General features: G+C 42.1%; 1 long non-coding RNA gene across 1 annotated transcript; it reads right to left on the minus strand.

Moving 5' to 3' along the window:
* Positions 1 to 3,480: 3,480 nt before the first annotated feature.
* LOC117514116 lies at positions 3,481 to 24,514 on the minus strand. Its single transcript, XR_004561809.1, has 3 exons — positions 24,386 to 24,514; positions 17,916 to 17,927; positions 3,481 to 3,491 (listed from the first exon to the last, which is right to left on the minus strand). It is a non-coding gene; the product is annotated as an uncharacterized LOC117514116 (long non-coding RNA).
* Between the last annotated feature and the right edge of the window lie 1,831 nt (positions 24,515 to 26,345).

Consider the following 26,345-nt stretch of genomic DNA (forward strand, 5'->3'; position numbering starts at 1 on the left):
AATATGAGCACAACACAACAAATTGTGCACCTGTTTTTCTTGTGTTAACAGTTGTCACTATGATTAAATGGCTCTTGTTTGCTTGCTGCACATTGCCAGTGACTTGGCAAAGATTCAGACAAGGTTGCATCTCTGTTCACCTCTGCAGTTTTGTATCACCACTGAGGGAAGTGGTACATACCACTAATAGAAAATCTATCAACCCCAGAGTTCACATGTTTATGTCAGGTGATGCTCTCTCCACATCATTTGTCTTTGTTAAAGCCTTTCATGAAACGCTGCATTTTGTGTGAACCTTTTCGATGTGACTTTTAAAGTGCACATTCTGTTTGGACTTGTGTGTGTGTGTGTGTGTGTGTGTGTGTGTGTGTGTGTGTGTGTGTGTGTGTGTGTGCGCTTGCAGCATGTCTTCCCCCTCCACGATGTGTTGTTGTGTTGTTTTCTAATATACTAACTTAAAAAATTAATTATATAAATACGAGGTCTGTTAGAAAACTATCCGACCTTTTTATTTTTTTGCAAAGACCATATGGATTTGAATCACGTGTGATTGCATCAGCCAAGCTTGAACCTTCGTGTGCATGCGTGAGTTTTTTCACGCCTGTCGGTTGCGTCATTCGCCTGTGAGCAGGCTTTGTGTGGGGAGTGGTCCACCCCTCTCGTCGGATTTTTGTTGTGAATAAAATGTCTGAACGATTTGGAGCTTTGCTGCATCAAATTTTTCCAGAAACTGTGAGAGACCTCCAGGTGGACACCATTCGGAAAATTCAGAGGCTTCATCACGGCGTTGCTTTGCACCATGCAGCTCTGTCCCGACACACGAATTTCTCCGCACGTCTGTCTCAGTGTGCCGAAAAAGTGCTGATATCCACGTCTTCTGCAATTTCTGTGGTAGTCAGACGATGTCCCGGCTCAACACAGCGTTCAGTTTGGAAATGAATGGCACATTCCACTGTTACAGGAGTTTTTGTCATGGAAAGAGGAGCGGAGAAATTCGCGCGTCGGGACGGAGCCGCATAGCGCAAAGCAAACGCCGTGATGAAGCCTCACAGGACATGTTCTGGCATGTCCAGCTCATCCACAATTTCTCGGATAGTCACATGACTGAAAAGCCACCGAAAGCCGTCTGAAAGTCATCTGAAAGCTGTCCTGTGAGACCAACACAGAGGTGGTTTTGTCCCACGCCATGAGCGGCTCCGTGGCACTTCCCTCCGCTTCTCTTTCCATGACAAAAACTCCTGTAACAGTGGAATGTGCCGAAAAAGTGCTGATGTCCACGTCTTCTGCCATTTCTGTGGAAGTCAGACGATGTCCCGGATCAACAAAGCCTTCACTTTGGAAATGATCTGGTTGTTTCACAGCGGGGTTTCAGCCTGTCGATCGGCGCTCGGAGTGCGCCGCGCTCTCAGACGCTGTGGGTGGTCTTTAAACCGGCTGGAGCACTCCTTAATCTGTGTAATCCCCATAAAATCATCCCTGAAAGCCATCTGAATTTTCCGAATGGTGTCCACCTGGAGGTCTCTCACCAGTTTCTGGAAAAATTTGATGCAGCAAAGCTCCCAATCGTTCAGACATTTTATTCGCAATAAAAATCCGACGAGAGGGGTGGACCACTGCTCACCAAAGCCTGCTCACAGGCGATGACGCAACTGACAGGCGTGAAAACTCACGCATGAACACGAAGGTTCAAGCTTGGCTGATGCAATCACATGTGATTCAAATCCTATGGTTTTTTGCAAAAAATAAAAAGTCGGATAGTTTTCTAACAGACCTCGTACATATAAACTCACCAGCTCTGATTATAATCCTATCCCGGTAGTCCCGAGCGCTGTAGTTGTAGTGTTCAGACATTGGACAACGTCATGTGACCTGTGTAACTTTTGTTACGTATAGCAGCCGATTTGACTTAGATGGCAGGTGAGGACTGCAGTACAGACAGAGATGGGATCTCGCCACTTTGCTATTTATAATGTGGACGGTCATCAGTGAGATTAGATTTGATCAGATATGCTTTTATTCCAATTTCACATGGCAGTCTGAACAAAGACTTTAGACTGACCACGACAGAGAGAACAGACAGATATATGGCAGGATTCTGACCAGTAACTGAAAGTCTGCTCTTTCTATAGAGATAGGAAAAGAATGTTTAAAATGTAGTGGTGAGACTGAGTGTGTGCGGGTGTGGTGCGTGCATGTGTGAGAGAGAGAGAAAGAAAAAGAGAAGTGATTTTGTTTCATGGTAAGTTCCTCCAGAGGGTGGGCTATTTCCTTTCCCGATGTTGATGTAACACGAGGTTTAAATCGCATACACACAGGCGCACACTTTCCCCGTGAAATTGTAAGACAGCATTAAAAAAACCCTGACTTGCCTTAGAAAAACACCCTGCCCAATTACGAACGAGGCATATCCCATTTCAAACAACTGTGTGTGTGTGTGTGTATGTGTGAGTGTGTGAAGCCACAGGCTGTGCTTTCACCAAAGAGAACAAGATTGGCTTTAGAAAAGGTGAGCATAAATATTAGAGAGGTCTTAGGGTTAATCTACACAGACACATATGTCGACATAGTGTGGGAGACAGACACACCACATTCTCAGACACCTTCAGTGAGACATGGTGGCAGACATGCACGCTGTGTCACGAGCACATACACGGATGTTAACTGGAAAGTACCATGAAACAGGACACCAATCCTTTGGGAGGAGAGGAAATGAGAGAGAGGAGTTAGAGGAGGGCAAGGAGGTTAGCACGGCACTAAGGGGGAGAATGAGTAGACAAGGGGAGAAGAAAATGAGCGAGGATAAATAAGGAACAATAGGATAAGAGAAAAGGGAGGAGAGGAATGAGGAAAGGGGATGAAGAACAGACAGAGAGGTGGGACAGAGGAGAGACAAGGCATCCAATTCATCGGTTTCGGGAGCTCCCTAAATCCTGACTGATCCATGGGATTCTAGCAGAGATTTTCTCTCTCTCTTCTCTTTCTCTCTCTCTCACTCACTGACTCACAACACACACACACACACATTTGGAGACCACATGTTCAGCAGCTTTTTATCCCATGCTTTATTGCATATTCTGCAACTGTCCTTAATGTTTTGTAACCTTTACTTGGAAGATCCTGCTTGAATTTTGTTAGTGTTTGTCGTCACATTAAGTTTACACTCTACTGAATTCATTTAAAATGTGGTGCAGACTCCGTACAACTTTGAGCTAAAGACGTAATTTCACACTGTGCAATAGAAATAAGTAGAGATGTTTACCCAAGATTAATCGAAAATTAGCTTTAAAGTATAGATAGGACTTCATCAACACAAGAACTTCTGAACCATTGAATGTAATATGATAAATTTTGTTATCATAATAGTTTGAATTGATCTTATTTCACTGCAGCTTCCATGTTGACAAACTCTTGAAAAACCTTAGAGATCAGAGCAACGCTTTCTTAGACTTTGTGTGGTAGGTGGTATCCTTGTTTAAATGTACCTGTTTGAACTTGACATTGGGTTCAGACTTTGTTAATACGAGGGCTGTCCGTAAAGTATAGGTCCTTTTTATTTTTTTTCAAAAACTATATGGATTTCATTCATATGTTTTAACGTCAGACATGCTTGAACCCCTCGTGCGCATGCGTGAGTTTTTCCACGCCTGTCGGTGACGTCATTCGCCTGGAGCACTCCTTGTGGGAGGAGTCGTCCAGCCCCTCGTCGGAATTCCTTTGTCTGAGAAGTTGCTGAGAGACTGGCGCTTTGTTTGATCAAAATTTTTTCTAAACCTGTGAGACACATCGAAGTGGACATGGTTCGAAAAATTTAAGCTGGTTTTCAGTGGAAAATTTTAACAGCTGATGAGAGATTTTGAGGTGATTCTGTCGCTTTAAGGACTTTTTCACGGTGCGAGACGTCGCGCAGCGCTTTCAGGCGGCGTCATCAGCCTGTTTCAAGCTTAAAACCTCCACATTTCAGGCTCTATTGATCCAGGACGTCGTGAGAGAACAGAGACGTTCAGAAGAAGTCTGTTTCAGCATTTTATCGGATATTCCACTGTTAAAGGAGATTTTTTTAATGAAAGACGTGCGGACGGGTCCGAGCGTCGGGACGCAGCCGACGCGGCGCGGCGGCACAGGAAAAACACCTCCGTGTTGATAACCATTTGTTTAAAATCCAGTGGCTTTTGATGGCTTTCAGTGGAGTGAGTATATGAGAAATGTTTATCAGCTGGAGATGTTCCAACTTGTCCTTAAGGCTTCCAGCAGAGGTGTTTTCCTGTGACGGAGCGTCGCGGCGGCTGCGAGCCGATGCTAGCAATCCGCCCGCACGTCTTTCATTAAAAAAAATCTCCTTTAACAGTGGAATATCCGGATAAAATGCTGAAACCGACTTCTTCTGAACTTCTCTGTTCTCTCACGACGTCCTGGATCAACAGAGCCTGAAATGTGGAGGTTTTAAGCTTGAAACAGGCTGATGACGCCGCCTGAGAGCGCTGCGCGACGTCTCGCACCGGGAAAGTCCTTAAAGCGACAGAATCACCTCAAAATCTCTCATCAGCTGTTAAAATTTTCACTGAAAACCAGCTTAATTTTTCAAACCATGTCCACTTCGATGTGTCTCACAGGTTTAGAAAAAATTTTGATCAACAAAGCGCCAGTCTCTCAGCAACTTCTCAGACAAAGGAATTCCGACGAGGGGCTGGACGACTCCTCCCACAAGGAGTGCTCACAGGCGAATGACGTCACCGACAGGCGTGGAAAAACTCACGCATGCGCACGAGGGTTCAAGCATGTCTGACGTAAAAACATATGAATGAAATCCATATAGTTTTTGAAAAAAATGAAAAGGACCTATACTTTATTGACAGCCCTCGTATTATCATACTGGTTCAGAACGGGAAAATTATGCTATACTGCTTATGCTATGATAACAACATGTGGTTCCTTCTTCTGCGCTTCTTCTGTGCAGCATGTTCTGCAGCACAGTGTCTTAGTGGTAAGCAATCTTGCCTTATCACAATAAGGTCCATGGGTCAGTTCCACCCATGCATAGTTCCTTTGGTGTGGAGTTTGCATGGTCTCCTTGTGTCTGCATGGGTTTCCTTTGGACACGTCAGTTTCCTCCCACCATCAAAACAGCACATTAAGAAATCTACCTTTTCTGTCCTGACCAAGGTAGTGTTTTTCAGAGCAAGGGTTGGTCTCTGGGCACCACACTATGTCTGCACATTGGTCCTTGTGGTTGGGCTGTGTATAATTGCAATTAAGATGGTTTAAATGCAAAAGACAAATTTCATTGGCTGTATACATGTATATTCAGTGATAACAAAGGCCCCCTTTCTTCTTAAAATCAGAACAAGGTATCTGATTTTCATGAATTTATTTGAAAGCAAGCAATGCCACTTTTGGCTAATTCTAATATATGTGCAAAATGTCTGCATTAAACAAAATATTGTTTTGAATATGTCGTATTGCACCACTTTGAATGGCATTGAATCAGTTCATTCTTCAATAAAAACAAATCACTTGTCTTTAACCAAATCTCTGACAGACATCTTGTGGCAAATTGCCTATTTCTGACAGATTTTAAGAAAATATACAGTTGCATTTTTTTTCTCTAACTAGCACTGTCATTTAAATCACATTGGACGATATACCAGGAGAGGGTAAATAGAATTGCACTCCATCCATCAGTGTGGTCACTCATCCATCTGTCAGTCACATTTCATTTCCAAATTGTACCAGTGTATATTGTACAGTGTTGTACACATAAATGTAGAAGTTTTGAAATTTGATGCAGTTAGTTGGGATAGTCAGGTAATTCTTAATGAAGTTAATGGTAAATGGACTACATTCATATAGCGCTTTTCCATCTGCATCAGACGCTCAAAGCGCTTTACAATAATGCCTCACATTCACCCCAATGTCAGGGTGCTGCCATACAAAGCGCCCACTACACACCGGGAGCAATAAGGGGATTAAGGACCTTGCCCAAGGGCCCTTAGTGATTTTTCTGGTCATGCGGGGATTTGAACCAAGGAATCCCTGTTCTCAAGCCCAACACTTAACCACTAGACCATCACCTCCCCAAAGGTTCATGTCAGTGCTTCAGCGCCACTATCAAGTCAGATTTGGAGTTGTGTTTATGCATTCAGCTTTTAAACTGTGTTACCCAGTTTCCAAATCCCAGGTACTTTTGGAATCCTTGGATCAAGCAATGTTCAGTGGAGTCAATATATTGATATCAAATTCTGTCACACCAGATTTTCTGCTTTGTTGGATTTTATGGAAAAGTCTCAAAAATATAAAATTATCATGACTACACATTGTTCGAATAATTGTAATAAATTAAACTATAACAAAGTTTGTTGTAAAAAATACTAAGGCCTTGCAAGTAGTATTTTGTCAGTGCTGTTTGAGCAAAATATTCGATAGCCATCCATTTAAACTTTCCTCCTGCTTTTTTTGTATGTGTTTGAAACAGTTGTTTTGAAACATTGTCTGCTGTACTGTTTCAAACTAACCTTCATGAGTCTTTTTGTGCTTAAATGATTACTTAGGAGTGTCACCTTTGTCATTCTTTTTATTGACAAGCAGCATTAGCTTTTAGTTATCTTGAGAGCAGTATGAATGTTAGGGCCCTGTCACACTGGCGTTTAGAAGGATTTGCGTATGGATTGCGCACAAAATTGACCCATATTCGCCAAACATCTGCAATATCCGTGTAACATGCCTGTATGAGTCGGCCGTCATCTTAACACGCCCGTGATCATCCGCAGAGGCACGCATGTCCGCAGCCAGGATTTTTGAGCTGTTCAAAATCTGAATGCGGATGACATCCGCCTTACATACTCCATATATACTCAATTCATACACAATACATACTCACTCTATGCGCTGTATATCTGCCGTTAACCGCTGATATCCGCAACTGATGGGGATTTGCGGCTTGACAGTGGACTGGGACAGTGTGTAAAACAGATATATTGCGCGCCCATCATGTCCACATCACAAACTAAAATATGTTGTAGCGAATGCATACAAACTGGCCACGAATAAAGCGCTTTTATTACAAAGCGACATACCTGCCAGTCAGTGCCAGTCCGGCTGTGTAAATCCACAAAGACGTAATAGCTGCTGCAATCCAGGACTTTTATTTAACACCAACAAAAGAAAGAGTTGCTGTTTTAGCCACAACTCACTCAAAAAAAAAAAAAGAAAAAAAAAACACCGTCTCACACCCCCAGCGGCTTCTCCCTCCCGCTCCCCAAACTCATGAACAGTTAACCCTCGCATGACAAAATAAACATTGACTCTGTGATCAACTGTCCAAGTCCAGCAAATGGTCCAGAGGCTGTATTGTTGGTGTGAATAGTGATGCCAAAAGGAGCGAGTGCACTTCTTTTATGACCACAATGCAGATGCCGTGCACACGCAACACATGCGCGATGCATTCATAATACACCCGTAATACTGCCGTGATAATCTCAATGTGTCGGATCAGTTTCCTCCACTACATGCGTTATATAACTGTGATTGTTAATCATATATTCGCTATATATTATTAATATAGCCGTATTCATACTGGGACATTTGTCATTTTTGGCCATTTTTGTTGCAGACGACAACAACGCCCGCAATTTGTATACTCAATTCATGCGCAATTAATCCTCTCCCCAGTGGGACAGGGCCCTTAGTGTGTGGAATTACTAAATCTGAAAGATTGGTACAGTTTCTTTTTTATGTAAAAGCTTATTGATGTTGTATACCCTTGTTCCCCATCGCTCAGGAGGTGTTGATCCAATTGCCGAAGTAACTGGGGATGAGGAAGACCTAGGAATCTCATATGAGTCTACCAAGTTCATCCAGAAGAATCAACCATCTAAGAAGGCCAAGAAAGGTTGGAACAATAAGTCATCTCCTAAACCCCCCAGCTTTTCTACTCTTCTCTGTACTCTTCTCTTTTTTCTGACTTTGACTTTTTCTTGGAAATGATTTTCTGTTCTTCAAAGAGACTCTTCCACATCAAACTATATCGCGTCACCAAGACATTTACAGGGTTGCAATGAGCTTGTCACTAAATCCATGCCAGAGCCTCAGTTTGCTGTCTGTCACACTGTGGTAATCTACCTTGATTTTCCCTTATGGCATAACACTCCATGTCATCTATTGTTGTACATACTTGATCTGCTGTTCTGCTGTTGGCTTGTAGTCCTGCAGAGCTGACATTGTTTAAAATGTAATATTTGCCAAAAGTTGAAATAAAACAGTAATTGTAGTAGACATATATATGTTATATTGGGTGATCACAATGTTACTGGACATTTTGCTTATTGCTTCTGGCTTTTTTATATGTGTCAAATGTTCTCAAAGTGTCTCAGTGTAATTAAAATGCTAATTCAGGCAAATAGATTTAAGTCTAACACAATTATTTTGTTTGTTGGCTTGGTTAAAAAATGTGAATTGTATGACCTCCAAGGTGATATGCTTTTAGGGCTATCCTCCAGGGAAAGGTCTGAAATGATGTTTTGCAAGCAAGTAACTGTTGACCAGGCCACTACTAATGTCTTACCTTGTGTGGGACCACCAACTATACAGTTGTGTATAGGGTCTATTTGTAGGGTTGTTAAGATGTGCCAGGTGGAAGCAGAGGTATTACAATTACTTTGTCAATGTTACCGTACTGATCATGAGGACCTGGAAGCTGAAACATCCAAGCTAGACTGACTTGTAAAAAACAAGGGCTTGTAGTAACTATTCCTGATCAGCTGTTTTAACAGGGCATCCATGTAGTTGGGCTGTCAGAAGGGAGCCTAGATATCCCTCTCCACAGCCACACCCACCATCTATCAGTCTTAGGCCAGATAACATATGAAACCCCCTTCAGTATATTCTGGCCCTGTCGTGGGATCTCCTCCCATTTTGACATGGAAAGCCTCCAGAAAGATTACACATCTTAGTCAGATACCTGAATCAGCTCAGCTGCCTCCTTTGTATGTGATTTATATTGGCTGCGTCGGATGTTGGTGCCCACACCCTTTCACTAAGGATGAATCCCAGTTCTCTATGAACGAACTAGTTCTTTTGGGCAACTAACCAAATTTCATAACCATCGGTGAAGTTCAGAACTTAAATTATTAAGTGAGTAGCTTGCCTCCTGGATCAACATCGCCTACACCATAACAAGGCCCAAGATATTTGAATTCCTTGCGTAGAGTAGTAACTCTCCTCCCAACCCAAAGAAACGCAACCCATTGGTTTCCAGCAGAGTACACTTGCCTCAGTATCATTTACTTGAATCATTGCAATTACAAACAGCATCTTTCTCTATGGGTTTTTCTGTCCCGAGTTGGCAGGTCCAAAAACTGTGTGACCATGTAAGAAGGGAGACTACTGAGGGCATCCACCAAGACACCTATAACAATGCTGAAGCAGTATAGGTTTTTGTGGCTGTGATTGGAGAAACTTTGCATAATAACTGGTGACCTACAGCTCACTAAAAGTCGCGTCGCCAAGGTTATGTAATGATTAGGATAGAACTGATATTAATCTGTCATGCATTTTCGGACATCACTCTTGCTAAATTTACTTTTATCAGCTGTATCAGTGCTCGCATAAGTTAAAGACTTGGAAGGAGTGATTTATGGTCTACTATATAATTTTTAAAAGATGGCATTGACTGTAGTGAGATATGCCCTTAAGTCTTCCATGTACCATCTGGCAAAAGTAGAAGAATGCAAATATCCAACTGTAAATGAAAGACATTTACATAAGACGCCAAGAAATAGACTAACGTGTATGGAGGATGAGATTACAGGATTTTCTTTTGGTTAGGGCAAAGTCATAATCACCAGACAAATAGAAGGAATGCCAAGAGCAATTTCCGCAGTCTACTTTTTTCATCATGTCCTGCATCCTGCACACTCTACCTGGCATATACCCTTCACTCAGCCAATTGGAGTATTTCCAGTGGGTGGGTAAATGTCTGATGTGGACAATCTCCTGTTTGTGCTACATGTGTGACAGGGCAAACTACGGACAGTGTCTGGACCTGATTTTCCCGGACATTGTCCCGGTGTTTCTATGAAGAACAGTGACAGTGTTATTTCTGTAGATGGTGTCTTGTGGTATTGTGCGAGGAGATCTGGGGTTCTGTCTGGTGTTGCTGGCTTACGGTTGCCAGGTTTTCACTCACTGTTTCCCTGTTTGAGTTGGACCATGCTCTCATCCTCTACTCAACATCTGTAATCTCTCTTTCTCACTCATTTGGTTTTTATTCATCTGGGGTCTGCTTTCAGTCCCTTCTCTGTTTTCTATGCCTAATAGTCAGAGGGCAGCAGAGGTGTTTCCTGCCCATTTACCAGTGTTATTTAATAGTCGTTCTCTCTCTCTCTCTCTCTCTCTCTCTCTCTCTCTCTCTCTCTCTCTCTCTCTCTCTCTCTCTCTCTCTCTCTCTTCTGAATTATGTACAGGAGACACACAAGGTTTTTATTTGCAGCATAATGATGATACCCCCCAATACAAATACTCTTTCTTGACAGTGGGGCTACATAAACATCTGCTGCAGGTGGGATTTGGAGCCTGTACAAGTTCATATCGCTTGTTGTGGGCATGTAAATTGAGCACCAAGGTCGGTGCTGGGTGCAAAAGGGGTTGGTTTTAATCATCATTGGTTTTTTGTGGGCATAAGATAAAGTCAACCAGTCATAATGCCGTCTGCCAATGACAAAATGCTTGTGATATTACTGTTCATAAAGGCAGCACTCAAAGGTGAGATGTTTTCTGGCAAGGAAACATGTCTGAATGGACCAGGGGCGCACCTCAAGAAACAGCTGGCAAAAGAGGCAGGATGCAGATAGTTGCTATGGCAGCTGGGTAAACATATATGTCAGATACTGCATCTGTGAACGCCTGCTGTATGTGCTGTGAGTGAAAAGTGTTCCCTGACCACTGTGCATCGCTGGTCTTTGTGATGGACCTCACATGTATATTCCTGAGTAGGTTGAACTATCACTCACCTGCAGTACTTTACAGGGTTAGAGAAGAACAGTTCCTTCTGTCTGCCTTTTACTATAATTTGCTTTTGTGCATGCTGTTGTGCGCTGTAACACATTGCTTTGTTTCTGTCAGTACTGGAGTGTGTTTTTAATGTGTTGTTGTACCAAAGCACAGGGAGTTACACATATTCAAGCTCTATTATCAGCAGACTACATTTTCATTTCAAAGTATGTTTAATGTCCAGACTCCCTGTGAACAAGTAACAGTGGTCTTAGTGGTCACCAGGACCCTGTGATTAGCATCAAGCCTGCGAGTTTGATTGATGCACAGTTTCTGTGAACTAAGAATAATATTGACCAGAGTGAGACAAAGGAAATTTTCTTGGAGTTCAAAAAATGAGAAAATATTAACCTTGCAGTGTTAAGGTTTGAGGAGTGAATAACAACATATTTCAACAGCATAATTCAAACAATTTTATGGAACACAGAGTTTTATTGTTGTTTTTTGCAGCAAAAATATGGTATGTGAATGACTGTCGTAGCTATTCAGGTTCCAAAGCACACAGCTCTGAACTCTGGTCACAGACTGTGCAGGCATGAAATAGTAGTCATTTACAGTCATAGTGCATGTTAAAAGTTGCCAACATGGCCCATAGTAGGAGGTTAACTTGTCCTCACCTGTATCTATCAGCACCCAAAATTTCAGGGCTGAATCTGTTGAAGTTTTTATGGCGTTACTTATGGAAATTTTACAGACTCCCTGACTCCATTTATCCTATACTCAAGCCATGGAGAGGAAGAAAAGCAGCTATAAATATGGTACAAACCAGAATTATTAATGTTTTGTTTTTCATCTGATTATCACAGTTCAGTTTTATGGTTTCATGTGCCAGTAGTAAGAGATAGACTGTGCTGGACTTCAGACCAGGCTTTTGTTGGTCTGTGGTTCAAAGTGCTTTCTGGGACAAGATGATGAGGACACGCCAGTGGTGCACCTAGTCACAACTTGATTTTAGACCAATACGCTTGCACGGGCACAACTGCACTCATGATTTAGACAGTGTGGGTGCTGGACATGAAGACATCGCATATTGGGTGGAAACTAACAAAAACGCGTGTCTTGCTTTGTGCTGAGTACAAAATAGAAGTGATACATTCTGTTTATCAGCTTCTATCTAGTGCATGCACACAGACCTCATGCACAACTCACAAGCCAGTAAGAGGCTTCTGGTTTACATTCTGGACAAATCCATATTTTATGTTAGTTTGTTTTTCCTAAACCAGGGTAGATAGACTCTCTTTGATGGTCTTTGGTTTCATTAGCTCTCTCTCTCTCTCTCTCTCTCTCTCTCTCTCTCTCTCTCTCTCTCTCCTCTCTCTCTCTCTTTCTCTCTCTCTCTCTCTCTCTGTGTATGTTTGGTTAATCCATGTAGGCGTCACCCTTAATAACAAAGGATGATGGAAGAGGCACAGAGAAGTCATGTAGATATCTTGTCGACTATTTTTAGTAATGCAGTACTTCACTGTTATTTCAGATACATTTTAAGTGCAGATAAACTGCTGTCAGTTATCTGGAATACATACAGTGGTTTGCAAAAGTATTCAGCCCCTTGGTATTTCACACATTTTAATTTGTTTATGGCATTTCAAATACAAAAAGTAAATCAGGCTTCTTAATATAAAAATTTCTAAAATGATCTTTCTTAGACTCAAACTGAAAGTAAATCTCTAAAACTTGATATAAATGAATTAAAAATATAAAAGCCAAGATGATGGGTTGCATAAGTAATCAAATTGCAGACGATGGAGTAGCATCCTGTTTGGTTTTTGGCTTTTTTTTTTTTTTTTGGTTGATTTTTTTTTTATATACAATTAATTTATTTCATTTATATAGTCCCAAATCACAACAAAGCTGCCTCAAGGCACTTCACACAAGTAAGGTCTAACCTTACCAACCCCTAGAGCAAGCACACAGGTGACGGACAAACTTCCTCTGATGATTTGAAGAAGAAATCTCAAGCAGACCCATCTCAAGCAGACTCAAAGGGGTGACCCACTACTTGGGCCATGCTAACAACACAGTTGACAATACAAATATCCAGGAAATTTTTGACTTTTGTTTGTATCTACACCTGCAGGAATGACCTATCACTCCAATGCACAAGTGACAGTCTATGCTGCATTTGTTGCACGTGTACTGTGATGCCTGTTGAGGCTGCTGCTGTCACTCCTGCCTGCTAGCTCGTTACTCAGCAAGACCTTGGTTTCTCTCCTGCTCAGCCCTCTGTGCACCTGTTCTGCCAGTAAGGCACCAGGCCGCACAGTCCTCTGCACACTGTTCCCATGTGTTGACATTGATGCTGCACATTTTCATATCCTTCTTGCAGACATCCCTGAAGTGCAAGCGTGGTCAACCAGCCAAACAAGTGCCCTCTGCCAGCTCACTGTACAGTAGATCTTTAGGAATGTGGCCTGGATCCATTCTCCTGACGTGGCCAAGCCAACAAAGGGCCGTTCACCAAGAATGGTGAACATGCTGCTCATGTTGGCCTGTTCCAAGACCTACGTGTTGGGCACCTTGTCTTCCCATCTGATGTGCAGAATTCGTCTAAGGCACCCTCAGATGGTAGCTGTTGAGCTTTTTCTTATGTCTGGCGTAGGCGGTCCATGCCTCACTGCTGTAGGAGTGTGCTGAGCACGCAGGTCTGGTAGACGCACAGTTTTGTCTTCTCAGTGAGGCTGGAGTCGTTCCAGACTCTGTGGCTTAGTCTTGCCATAACTGCTGCTGCCTTCGCAATCCTGCTGTTCATCTCTGCATCAATAGAGAGTATAAGTTAGAGATGGTTGACCCAAGGTATGTGAAGTGCTCCATGACTTCCAGGCTGTACCCATCAATGTCAAAGTTAGGCAGTATAACATTTCTTAGGGCTCCTTCTCATGTAGTATGACTAAGTACAAATCAGAGTGAATCATGACGGAACAGCTCCTATGAGTGAACCATGAAACATGGAGCCATATTGTATGCTATTGATTTTTATTTTAACATTTGCATTCAGTCATCATTTCTACGCATACTTATTCCATTTCAGGTTATGTGATGAGTGAGGGCACTGGAGCTGGTCATTGCGCAAGAAGCGGGTACACCATGGACAGGCCAGCCATCAGTCATAGGGTCACATATATACATATAGACATAGACATAGGAATGGCCACTCACTGTGCAACACCTGCACCTTATATTAAATAACTGCTCAGTGGCAGAAACAGACTGGCTTTATACAAAACATGTCAACCATCATTCACATCCTAGGTCTGTGAGTACTAATTGAACAGAAGCGCAAATATCCACTTTGCTTCTGTGCAGCCTATGTTTGATTTTCAAAAGTTTTTGATGTGATTGACCAGGCTGCTCTCTGGGGCATCCTTAGAATTTGCAGGATCCCCAACAAGTTCCTGGATAATACTGAGCATGTACCTCTGTACACCATTTGGACCCACTTTGACATGATGAGGGGAGGTGAAGGTGGGACCTTTGTGTCATTTGTGTGGCCTTTGCTTAATAATTACTAATTTATTGATTATTGCAATTGCATTTGCTCATGACTATTGATCACAGCAATATTGTGCTTGCTTGCCTGTTGTAACACACTCAACGTCAAAGTTCATGTGACAAGTAGAAATGTAGGGCTTCATATTAGTATTCCTCTCAAAACTCAATCACTTTCTTTCAATGAACCTCGACAGTTCCACCATATTCTGTCCAAATGTGCTCAAAATTCTTTGAGTTACAGTGTTCACATATGGACAGTCTGTCTCTCTCTCTCTCACACACACATACACACACACCCTTTACCCTTTCACTTACTCTGATATCACTGTGCTGCCATGCAAGGTTCTCAACTGCAGTCAAGGGCACCTCATGGTTTTCCAGTAAAACTGGGAATATCACTGAGGATCTTAAACGCCATGTGTATTGCTTATAGTTCTCTCTAATGTCAAGATGTCTGACTACAGATTTGAGCCTACCTTGAATATTCAGTTGACGTATCACAGACTGCTGTCTGCTCAGTGTCCAAGAGTAAATCTGGTCAGAGTTCAAGATCAGACTCTACCACAGGAGTTTGTGCAGAGTTTGGCAGGAGAACTTGCAGACATGGACACAATTTGTTATCTGAATGGAATATTCTACCATGACCAAATTCTGAAAGTTTCTTGAGAATTTCAATAAATTCTGATCTCAACACTGATGACTCCAATAAGTCATCAGTGTTGAGAAGAGAAGGAATTTCATATCTCAGGGCAGTCTATAAATCATCTAGAGGAGCCGTGGTACATGGTTTTGTAGATATACCACAGTGTATATGGAGCTCAGAAAGTGGGCTGTGTTGTTCCTCAGAGTAGACAAGGAGGCATTTTTTAAAGGAATCTGTGATCACATGACTGCTATCTGTGGTCTAGTGATCCTTGACCTTGGTCTACTTACTGAGGAATCAAAGCACTTCATTCCTTCAAACCTACTTCTCATCCCACCATAGTGATCATTCAGTCCTGACAGATTCCTCTGGTTACTTTGTGCAGTTGGATACGGTGGTTCCTCCTGCTGGGATGATAGACATCTACAGTGCCAGGGGTCCTGTGACTGATACTTCAGTCACCTGTGAACCACCAAATGCTGGTGACATTACAGTGGCAGTGAAATAACTGCTCAGTGCTCAGTGGCAGAAACAGCCTGGCTTCATACAAAACAACTATAGTTCACATCCTAGGACTGTGAGTACTAATTGACACACTCAATGTCAAAGTTCATGTGACAAATAGAAATGTAGGGCTTCATATCAGTATTCCTCTCAAAACTCAATCACTTTCTTTCAATGAACCTCGACAGTTCCACCATATTCTGTCCAAATGTGCTCAAAATTCTTTGAGTTTCAATGTTCACATATGGACAGTCTCTCTCTCTCTCTCTCTCTCTCTCTCTCTCTCTCTCTCTCTCTCTCGCTCTCTCTCTCTCTCTCTCTCTCTCTCTCTCTCTCTCACTCACACTTACACACACATACACACACATGACCAACAACAATACCCATGCTTCACTACCAGGCATGGTTGGAACAAACAAGTCTTTCATCAAAAAGCAGATACACTCTGGTTGACATCATTTATAAATACTTTTTGTTTTGTAAAACAACATCATATAGAGTTGAATTAATAGGATCATAGTATTAAAAACACTTCCAAAATGGGTCAGTGGCTTTAAAAATGGCAAAATATTGCAGGGGTCCTCACAGCCTCAACTTAAAAAAATTTAGAACATAACAGATAATTTCAAAGTAAACTACCTCTTTTTTCAAAGAAACATACACTCCTATTCTGTCTACCTAAATATGACTTTAAAGTAATTATTCACTGTGCCAACTCCCCCCCCCCCCCCCCCCAAGAGCTTAAAAAAAACTAATATAGTACACTTGAAAGGCATCAAAACATTTCTGAGAGTGGTACATTACGAGAGAAAGCTTCACTTATAGTCCTCTCTCTTCTATTTCTACAGTGACTTGAAAAGGAGAGATGAAAGAAACAGTCTCTTCCTTCTCTTTTTTCCTGGCAATTCATCTCTTTGTTTTTTCCTTACATCCCCCACAGCTCACCTAGGCTCAAATCTCACATAGAAACACACACACACACACACACACACACACACACACACACACACACACACACACACACACACACACACACACACACACACACACACACACACACACACACACACACACACACACACACACACAGGAGGGCGCACACGCATACACAACCGGACAGTGCACATCTTACAAACAACTCAGTGACTGACATGCACATGTAGGAGGTAAAGCATTAATAATTAAAGATACCCTCTGCATCCTCATAATAACAATGGGCCCTAACTTGATGATCTATAGCAAAGTTAGTGCACAGACTGTAGTTATATTGGTTTACACTCATTACTGCTATTCTGTACTGAGCAATTTGACCTGTGTGTGAAGGCCAAATAAGAAATGTGGCTTTTTGTTTGTTTGTTTGTTTCATTCTGCAGTGTTTGAAGTCAGTCATTAAGTTTTTTTTTTTTTTTTGGCCATGACTAGTTCATCTGACAGTCACGGTAGCTGCAGGAAATGGATTGCTATCTGTCATTGTTTAAATGAAGCAGAAAATCAGAGGTGGGATGAAGTCACTGTCATGTTATTCTCAAGTCAGCTTGCAAACAATTGGTGGTCGTTATGACTTGAGACTTGACTTGGGACTTGCTGATTCATGACTTGAGAGTGACTTGATTGTGACTTTGTCTCACCACTGCAGAAAATAATTGACAGTTAAAACTGATTTACCCTCTAAACAAGAGTATTTTCTTTCAAAGCTACACAACTTTGATGCTCTGTGACTGAGTTTACAATATGCAGGAGCTGAATGCTTAAAGTACACAGTCCACACACACGGTCCCTGTCGTCTGCCTGTCAGATTGTAGCAACACAGTGAACACAGCTATCATCATACTGTCAACCACTGCAGCTGTTTTTCACATCCAGCTTCTGCACACACACAAACAGCAGGCAGGTTTCCTCATCTCCAGCAGGTCCCTCTCAGGCCGTGGCCAAAAGTTTTGACCCACAGGTCTTTGTTGTGGATTTATGTTTGTGTGTGTGTTGATGTGTGGCCTGCCTGCTCCCAGCTCACTGCCATGAATAAAAACACAGACACAAAATGAACCCTTGTAGACTGTCACCGGACACACACAGACCTACTGAGACTAAATATCCTGGCAGATGGAAAGTAAAATGCAGACGTGGCCTGTGAATCTTGAATATTCAATCTGTGGCGTGTGTAAATGCGTAATGGGTTGATGGGTTAATGGGTGTAGGAAAATGGTTGTGGTCATTACTATTGATCACAATTTCCCACAGATTCTTCCTCCTTTTAGGGCTGCAACAATGACACGGATTCCGTAAATTATGAATGCATCGGTACATTGCATTTAAAGCTGGAAATAACAGCTCTTTGACCAGTGCTGGATCTTATTGGTCAATTCCTTCCTGAGATTGGCCAAGGATAGGGAAGTGTGGGTTGAGCTGCTTGGTCTTCTCTTACCATGACCTGGAACTGGATAAGCAGAAGAAAATGAATGAATGAATGGATGAGAAAAATAGGCAAGAAAATCTTCAGTGAATTTCATAAAACCTCTTTACGTAAATGTTTGAACAAGAAATATGTTTATTCTCACAAAGCTGCAATTCAAATAGCTAAAATATGTTTTAAAAAATTGAAAAACATGAACATGCAAATTAAATGTATGTACATAAAAATATTTTTAACATGATATTAAGGGCTCCTTCACACATAACACAATTTAAGTCAACTAGTGCACAGAGGAGGAATTGCATGCTAATTGTGAAAATTCGGAGCTGCCTCCAACGCCTTGTACATGTGTTGCTGCTGCCTCCAATGCTTAGTACACCTGTTGCTACAACTGTTTGCGCACACCAGTGGCTGAAAGACAGAGAGAGCCCATTCGATCCCTCTCGCAGCAGGTGTCGGCCAGATTCCAGGTGACGCACACGAACATCTAACACCGCTCGCTTGGCACTTAGAAAGTGTGTGGCCATTTGCGCTGCACAAAAACAGTCAGCAGACAATCACTTTCGAGCTGGATGTGAAATTTGTCTAAGTGCCCCCACGAGTGTGGCTTTGCAAAAGCAACAACATCGCACATGTATCGCACGTGTGCACGTGTGTCATGCTCCCCCCAACACATGTGGCATGCCGGGGGGGGGGGGGGGGGGGGGGGGGGGGGGGCACAAAATGCTGATATGTATGCTGCACAGACATGATCACATGGGGCCGGACAGGCAGGTTTGAGCGCACACAGGACAGTGAGGTGCCAGTCAGCTTCTGAGACTCACTGACAGCTCATATAACACAGACATAGAGTGACACATTGGTGAGTGCGCTGGACGGACATGAGGTGTGGCTGCCGAAAGCCACAGCTGTTGAGATCTCTGGTTTTGGACATCCCATTTGGAGAACACGTACCGTGCTTGGATGGACATGAACTTACAACTGTCTACTGTGATGCACGTGTGTCTGCTTACTCTCCTCACGTGGACATACATAAAAACATATATCGCTGTTGCGATGGGCTGCAGCGAGCAAGCGCACGGTCTGCCCCAGGTGAAACGGACCGTCAGATCATAACACGCAGCGGTCAATCTGAATGTCATGTCACCAACGTGAGCTCTGTTCCACATGACGCGGCGTCTGTCCTGCGGCATGCCGTCCACAAGACACGCGTGTCGGGCCAGCCACACGCGTGGGGGGGCTGGACACACCAGGCCAGTAGATGTGGATATGATAAGAGCGCCCTGCTTCATTCATGTCACATCATGACTGTACGTTTGTGACCATGGGTCATCTACAGAGGAACAGATGATTCATATTTGTATTGTCCACTTAATAAGAGGGATTCATTAAAATGCCGTGTTTTTTAAAAGTGTGTGGTTTTATTTTTTTTATACATCTATCTCCTTGTTGATTTTATGCATTTTTCCACACCTTTTACAGGACAGCAATGGTAGCACAGTGGTAAAGTTTCTGGCTGACAATCAGAGCTTTTGCAAATTGCAGATTCGAATCCCGTGGGTGACATGTATTTTTTTTCACAACAGCTGCGCGATGTGGTTACACATGCTCCAGCTGCTCGCACTGTGTTCCCACTGCGACAGGGTCGTGCACAAAAACATCGCAGTGGGATTGTTCACGTCTACCTGTCAGCTCGATGTTTTCGTGGTTCGCTCATATGAGCTGTTCCACCATGATTCACCCTGATTTGTACTTATTCATACTCTATCTCCTTGTTGATTTCATGCATTTTCCGCACCTTTTACGGGACAGCGATGGTAGCACAGTGTTAAAGTTTCTGGCTGACAATCAGAGCTTTTGTAAACTGCAGATTCGAACCCCGAGGTTGTTTTTTTTTTTTTTTCACAGCAGCTGCGCGATGTGGTTACACATGCTCCAGCTGCTCGCACTGTGTTCCCACTGCGACGGTGTCGTGCACAAAACCATCGCAGTGGGATCATTCACGTCTGCATGTCGGCTCGATGTTTTTGGGGTTCGCTCATATGAGCTGTTCCACCGTGATTTGCCCTAATTTGTACTTATTCGTACTATGTGTGAAGGGGCCCTAACACTTACTCCTGACCTTGCACTCAGATTTGTTTGAACAAATGAGAGGTGACCATAGCTGAAAGAGCTAAAAAGAAAAAAGAACATCAAACAAGTCTTGTCTGACAAGATATGAAATATCAGTTAGAAAGTCAAGGAAAAAAGTCTCCCCTGGAATCCCCTACACTTATTAGAATAAGAAGTGAAGATCATCCCACAATCATTTTGAACATTTGACTGCTTTTACTATCTGGGCTTGTAGCTTGTCAACAACATTTTTAGGTAGCAACATTTGCTGTTGTAACTCCAAAGCTCAGACGTGCCAACAAAATCCCCACCATATGTCTGTCACACCATCTCCAGAGCTATTTATTTGACCTAAGTGTGTTGGTGCAATGCTGATGAGATGTTTGGCTCTATTTTGTGCATGTAATGTTCTGCTAATGTCTCTCCTATGACATTATGTGATCAGCTATTCTTAGTCAAAGGCTAATGCACATGGCAATCACGGATAGAGAGGATCACAGTGTTCAAAATATTTGTTGCCTCGTTGGATACGAGGTGTAATCATGCCTACTGTAGCACACAACAATAAAAATTATTTCAGTGATTTTAGCCATTCAACAGCCTTTAAGTCCTGTTAGTGACCTTCGGTTTTGATAATTAAGTGTGGCGACAGAATGCTACTGAGGACGTTTCAAGATGAATATTATAGAGTTAACTAGTCCTATCAATGTGTTTTGGTGCTGTTCATCCTTGGCCCAAAATATGTAAGCATATCAAATGGCAAATATCAGCTCTCCCCAGTTTCTCTGTGTTTGAAAGTACACACACACATACACACACGCATACATGTACACAGAGGCCACTTTGCTTTTAAAATATAGTTGATGTGCTGTCCCCTGCTGGAATGGCATGCTAGTCCAGAATGTAATTACAGTATCAATGTCTGTTGTTCACAGTTGTTAGCTAATATCCCCAATTTCTCTCAAAATATTTGTCCTATCAACTTTCCATTTTTTCAGCGTTCATCCTTGACCCAAAATGCATAAGTATACCAAACACGAAACGTCAGCTGTCCCCAGTTTCTCCATGATCAAAGCTATACACACGCATGCATACACGTACACAGAGGCCACTTGGCTTTTAATGTATAGATAGTGTAATAAAGATCAGGAGTTGTTGGGGGGTCTTTTAATTGTTTTGTTTTTTGAAGAATCCGTCTCCACGGGCAATCGTTAACTACATAAAAGTGAAAGTACCAAATTTATTACTAGATATTGATAATATGGTATCTCATTGGCATTTATCATGCAAATCATGAAAAGGCCAAAAGGAACAGTGTAGGGGACAAAAGGATGCACTAAGCCAGTCTTACATCAGGTTTGACTCAACCATGCAGGACAATCCAGCGTCAATTTCCAAAACTACCATACCGAATCCCCTATTCTCATCTCACTCTCTGCCCATCACACACACACACCCATTTGGACAATAACACACCCCATGTCCCTCATCCCCAATGCCAGTCCAAGAAATTGTCCCATTCACCTTGGTCTTTACAACCAATCAGGTGAGATGGCAGCTCTCCATACCTTGAACTGTCAGGGCAAGAGGACATGGCAGTATTAACTCAAGGGTGCTTAAGGTGCCTGCGGAGTACAAGGCAGAAATGTTTCAGCTTTTCTTTGATGTCTCCGTGGGGCTGAAAAATGTGCCGAAGAAGGACCATCCCAGTGCTCTAAGTGATATTAGGCATGTGACTTTAATTTCACACATTATGGACCCCCTTGAGAGGCTATATGCCCAGGACTGCCTATAACTGCATGATGTGTGGGCTTGATCCAGCCTCAGTGCTTCAGGTACAGGACTGCCTTCATCTGCATAATCTCCGGTCATGATACAGTCTCAGTGCTTCAGGTACAGGACTGCCTGTACCTGCATGATCTGTGGTCATGATCTAGCCTCAGCGCGTCAGCATTGATGACCTCATTAACTGGCACAAATTTCACCTGCCTATGACAGATAGTTACTTTTTCAAGAGGTGGGGATGGGCTGGTTGCATGTTTGGCTGGTTGCTGTCCAGAACCCAAAACAGTTCCCATTGTGTGGTGAATGTGGTGACGTATGGCACCAGCACATGCTTCCAGCCCCATGATGAGGGCAATTTTGGGCTAGTTATGAGGTTAAATAAATAAATAAAATAAAATAATGATATTAGTTCAGACAGGTGGTATCAACAGGTGGCTGCAATTATGACTTGGTATGAATGCAGTATCTTTGAGGAGCTAAGATGGGATCCCCAGTTTGTCAACAAATGTGTGAGAAAATTATTGAAATATTTAAATACAGTGTTCCTCAAAAAAGACTAGAATGTCTTTTCAGTATTGTGAGAAGAAATTACATTACAAAGTGCTAAATGCTTTGACATCCCAACTTCGTTTGGAATGTTGCAGGCTTTAAATACAGGAATCACTGTATATTAACAAATTAAGTTGACAATACAAATCTTGGGTTCATAATGTCTGCAATGGAATTAATTTTAAAACAAATGTAAGAATCACTGTACTCCCCCACCCCAGCTCTCTCTCTCTCTCTCCCTTTGTGATTTTCCATACTCCCCCCACTTTTTATTATCCTATGGGGGATATAGAGATCAGCACGTATGTCTGTCCATTCATCTGTCTGTCCATTTTTGCTTGTTAGTGTGATATCTCAAGAACTATTTGTCCAAAGTCATTCATATTTAGCATAAGCGTGTACTTGGGTGATCCCCTGACACTTTGTATTACTGATTTTTCAGGGCCAGGGGGTATGTCATCTCCTGATGACGCTCATTCTGCTTTGGCATTGTGTAAAATTGCGCTGTGTGACAGCACTGCTCCAGCTACTACACAGTGAGACAGCTTTCTGCACTTTGGGTGCTCTACACATGAACCAGATGACAACATTACGTAGGCTTTTGGCTTCATTGTTTGCAAAGTGAGAATGTATAGGATTTAGCATTCTGTTTTGTTGACTGTCTGTGGTGACAACATGGATGGAACAAATCAGCTGGAATAACAACTACTATGGGAAAAATATATCAGCTTTTAATTAACGGTATGACGCAACAGGCAGTTTCATCAAAGCAGCATAATTAATCATAGGTGTGTTGATGCTTCCTCTAAATTATTGCTAAATGAGTCAGAGAGGTAGGGAGAGGGCACGTGAATCAAGAGATGGAGAGAGGGAGGAAAAGAAATGGAAAGTAATTTAGGGAAGGTGGGAGAAAGAGAGAGCAATGAGACGCAGGAACTATTCTGGTATGATAACCATCAACAAACCAGACAGTCTTTGAAAGATGGAAACAGATGTTTGTGTTTCCCCTCAGGATATGTAACATATGGTAAGAAGGCAGAGATTTGGCGGTAGTGTCCATTCAGACTCGGGCTCCTGCGGAAAACTACCAGAAGGAATGAACGCGCTACCTCTGGGAGGCCTGTATAGGAAGTACAGCTTCCAGTGGGAAGGAACCAGTCTTTACACCCCCTACTGCTTTTCACATTAAGGCCACAGAAGCTATACCATGGTAGGTGCCCATTAATCAAATGTAGTTTTTGGTAGCTACCACCTCGGGTCAGACATTTTATGGTTCATTCCACCTTTATAGTGTTTAAACCCCATAGCCTAAAATGAAGAAAGAAAAAAAAAGTACATGCTCGTTTTAATGTCCTGTGAAGAGCTAAATGTTGGATGGATAGAAAAACACAGTGTGTGAGAATGCTTGTTTGAATTCTTACAATTATTAAAGCATGATGTTCATATAGTCAAGCAGTATGAGAATATGGGAGTCTCATAAACACACAAACATGACACTGTGCTTTACATTGGTATTTCAGTTTTAAGATGCATAGTATAAATAACTGACCACTTTAAATTTATTGTCATGAATTTAAAAATGTTGATTAAAATCTTTGGTCCATTTCTGCACAGGAATGAAGTCATCTTATTGGGGGAGGTGATGGTCTAGTGGTTAAGGTGTTGGGCTTGAGTCCAGAAGATCATGGGTTCAAATCCCCGCCTGACCGGAAAATCACTAAGGGCCCTTGGGCAAGGCCTTTAATCCCCTATTGCTCCCAGTGTGTAGTGAGCGCCTTGTATGGCAGCACCCTGACATCGGGGTGAGTGTGAGGCATAATTGTAAAACATGTTTACATTTTCATTTCTACAGCCCTGGTCAGAATTATTGGCACATCTGATTTTTAACTACAAGATTTAAAATATCTTCAGAAATGAGTGCAAATGAACCAGTTTTGTATATTCAGATATATATTTAATAAAATGTCCAAGCTTATTGAACAACAGTATTTTTTTAAGGCTTTCATGAAATGGAAGCCTTTTTCTATGCAGAATTTTCTTCAGATGTTCATATTCAGTCTCCAGTTGAGTGCACCCTGCACAGAAACCATTTGCATTGCTTCCATAAATGAAATATGACATTTCTGGGCCCTGTAATACAATAAAGCGGTAATGGACCAAAGCTATTATTGTGCAGTTGTTTGCTGAGTCTGGATCAAAGTTTGATTAATGTTGTTTACACCACTCTAAGTGAACCATATCCAAGTTTATTTTTGTTGAATAAGCATGAGAGACGGACAAAGTCTTGATCTGGTGACAAACTTAGTACTCTAGCTGCAGCTAGAGTACTGACGGGGACTAGAAGGAGAGAGCATATCTCACCCATATTGGCCTCTCTTCATTGGCTTCCTGTTAATTCTAGAATAGAATTTAAAATTCTTCTTCTTACTTATAAGGTTTTGAATAATCAGGTCCCATCTTATCTTAGGGACCTCGTAGTACCATATCACCCCAATAGAGCGCTTCGCTCTCAGACTGCAGGCTTACTTGTAGTTCCTAGGGTTTGTAAGAGTAGAATGGGAGGCAGAGCCTTCAGCTTTCAGGCTCCTCTCCTGTGGAACCAGCTCCCAATTCAGATCAGGGAGACAGACACCCTCTCTACTTTTAAGATTAGGCTTAAAACTTTCCTTTTTGCTAAAGCTTATAGTTAGGGCTGGATCAGGTGACCCTGAACCATCCCTTAGTTATGCTGCTATAGACGTAGACTGCTGGGGGGTTCCCATGATGCACTGTTTCTTTCTCTTTTTGCTCTGTATGCACCACTCTGCATTTAATCATTAGTGATCGATCTCTGCTCCCCTCCACAGCATGTCTTTTTCCTGGTTCTCTCCCTCAGCCCCAACCAGTCCCAGCAGAAGACTGCCCCTCCCTGAGCCTGGTTCTGCTGGAGGTTTCTTCCTGTTAAAAGGGAGTTTTTCCTTCCCACTGTAGCCAAGTGCTTGCTCACAGGGGGTCGTTTTGACCGTTGGGGTTTTACATAATTATTGTATGGCCTTGCCTTACAATATAAAGCGCCTTGGGGCAACTGTTTGTTGTGATTTGGCGCTATATAAAAAAATTGATTGATTGATTGATTGAAACTCAGTGTACATGGATTAAATCCAAAGAAGACCAGTGGATAGTCGCTGACTGTACATTCTGAATGTGTTATTGATACAAATTCAAAAGGTTGTCTTAGAAATCTGTGCAATCATGATTAATGATCAGACTGCTCTTTAGCATATGTGTGGATTTAGTTTCTCAAGATAACATTTAAAAAAAATTACCAAATAGCAGACACATTTTTATTTCTTTTTCATATTTCTGTGTAATTTGACATTTGACATATCATTTGCTGCTACTGCTGTGTGTATAAAATGTCATGTTTTCAAAATTTAAAGGCTAATTATACTGATTTTTTCCAATGTGTTTTCACAGTAGCCTCTTACAGAAGACAATTTGTCTTTCAGTATACATTATTACACTAGTGGATAATTATAGAAAGCAGGAAAAATGTATTAGTTATGTGGAGGCACAGTGTGTATGCTCGTCTTCTACAGACCTTCAATGTTATGACTGCATGTCCTGTTGTTCACTGCACAATGATGCAGAAGCACCCTGCCGTCTCAGCAGCTCTGTGGCTGCTAACAAGAGTGCATACCAAGTGTTCCTTGACTTGTTTGATCACTGAAAGTGGAGTATTAAATTTCCAACTTTGTTATTATGAAGATAGAACTTTAATTACACTTCAAAAGCTTCATGGTGGCATTCTGATCCTGTTAAGTTACTGCA

This window comes from Thalassophryne amazonica, chromosome 7 (assembly GCF_902500255.1).
Source record: "Thalassophryne amazonica chromosome 7, fThaAma1.1, whole genome shotgun sequence".
Lineage (NCBI taxonomy): Eukaryota > Metazoa > Chordata > Actinopteri > Batrachoidiformes > Batrachoididae > Thalassophryne > Thalassophryne amazonica.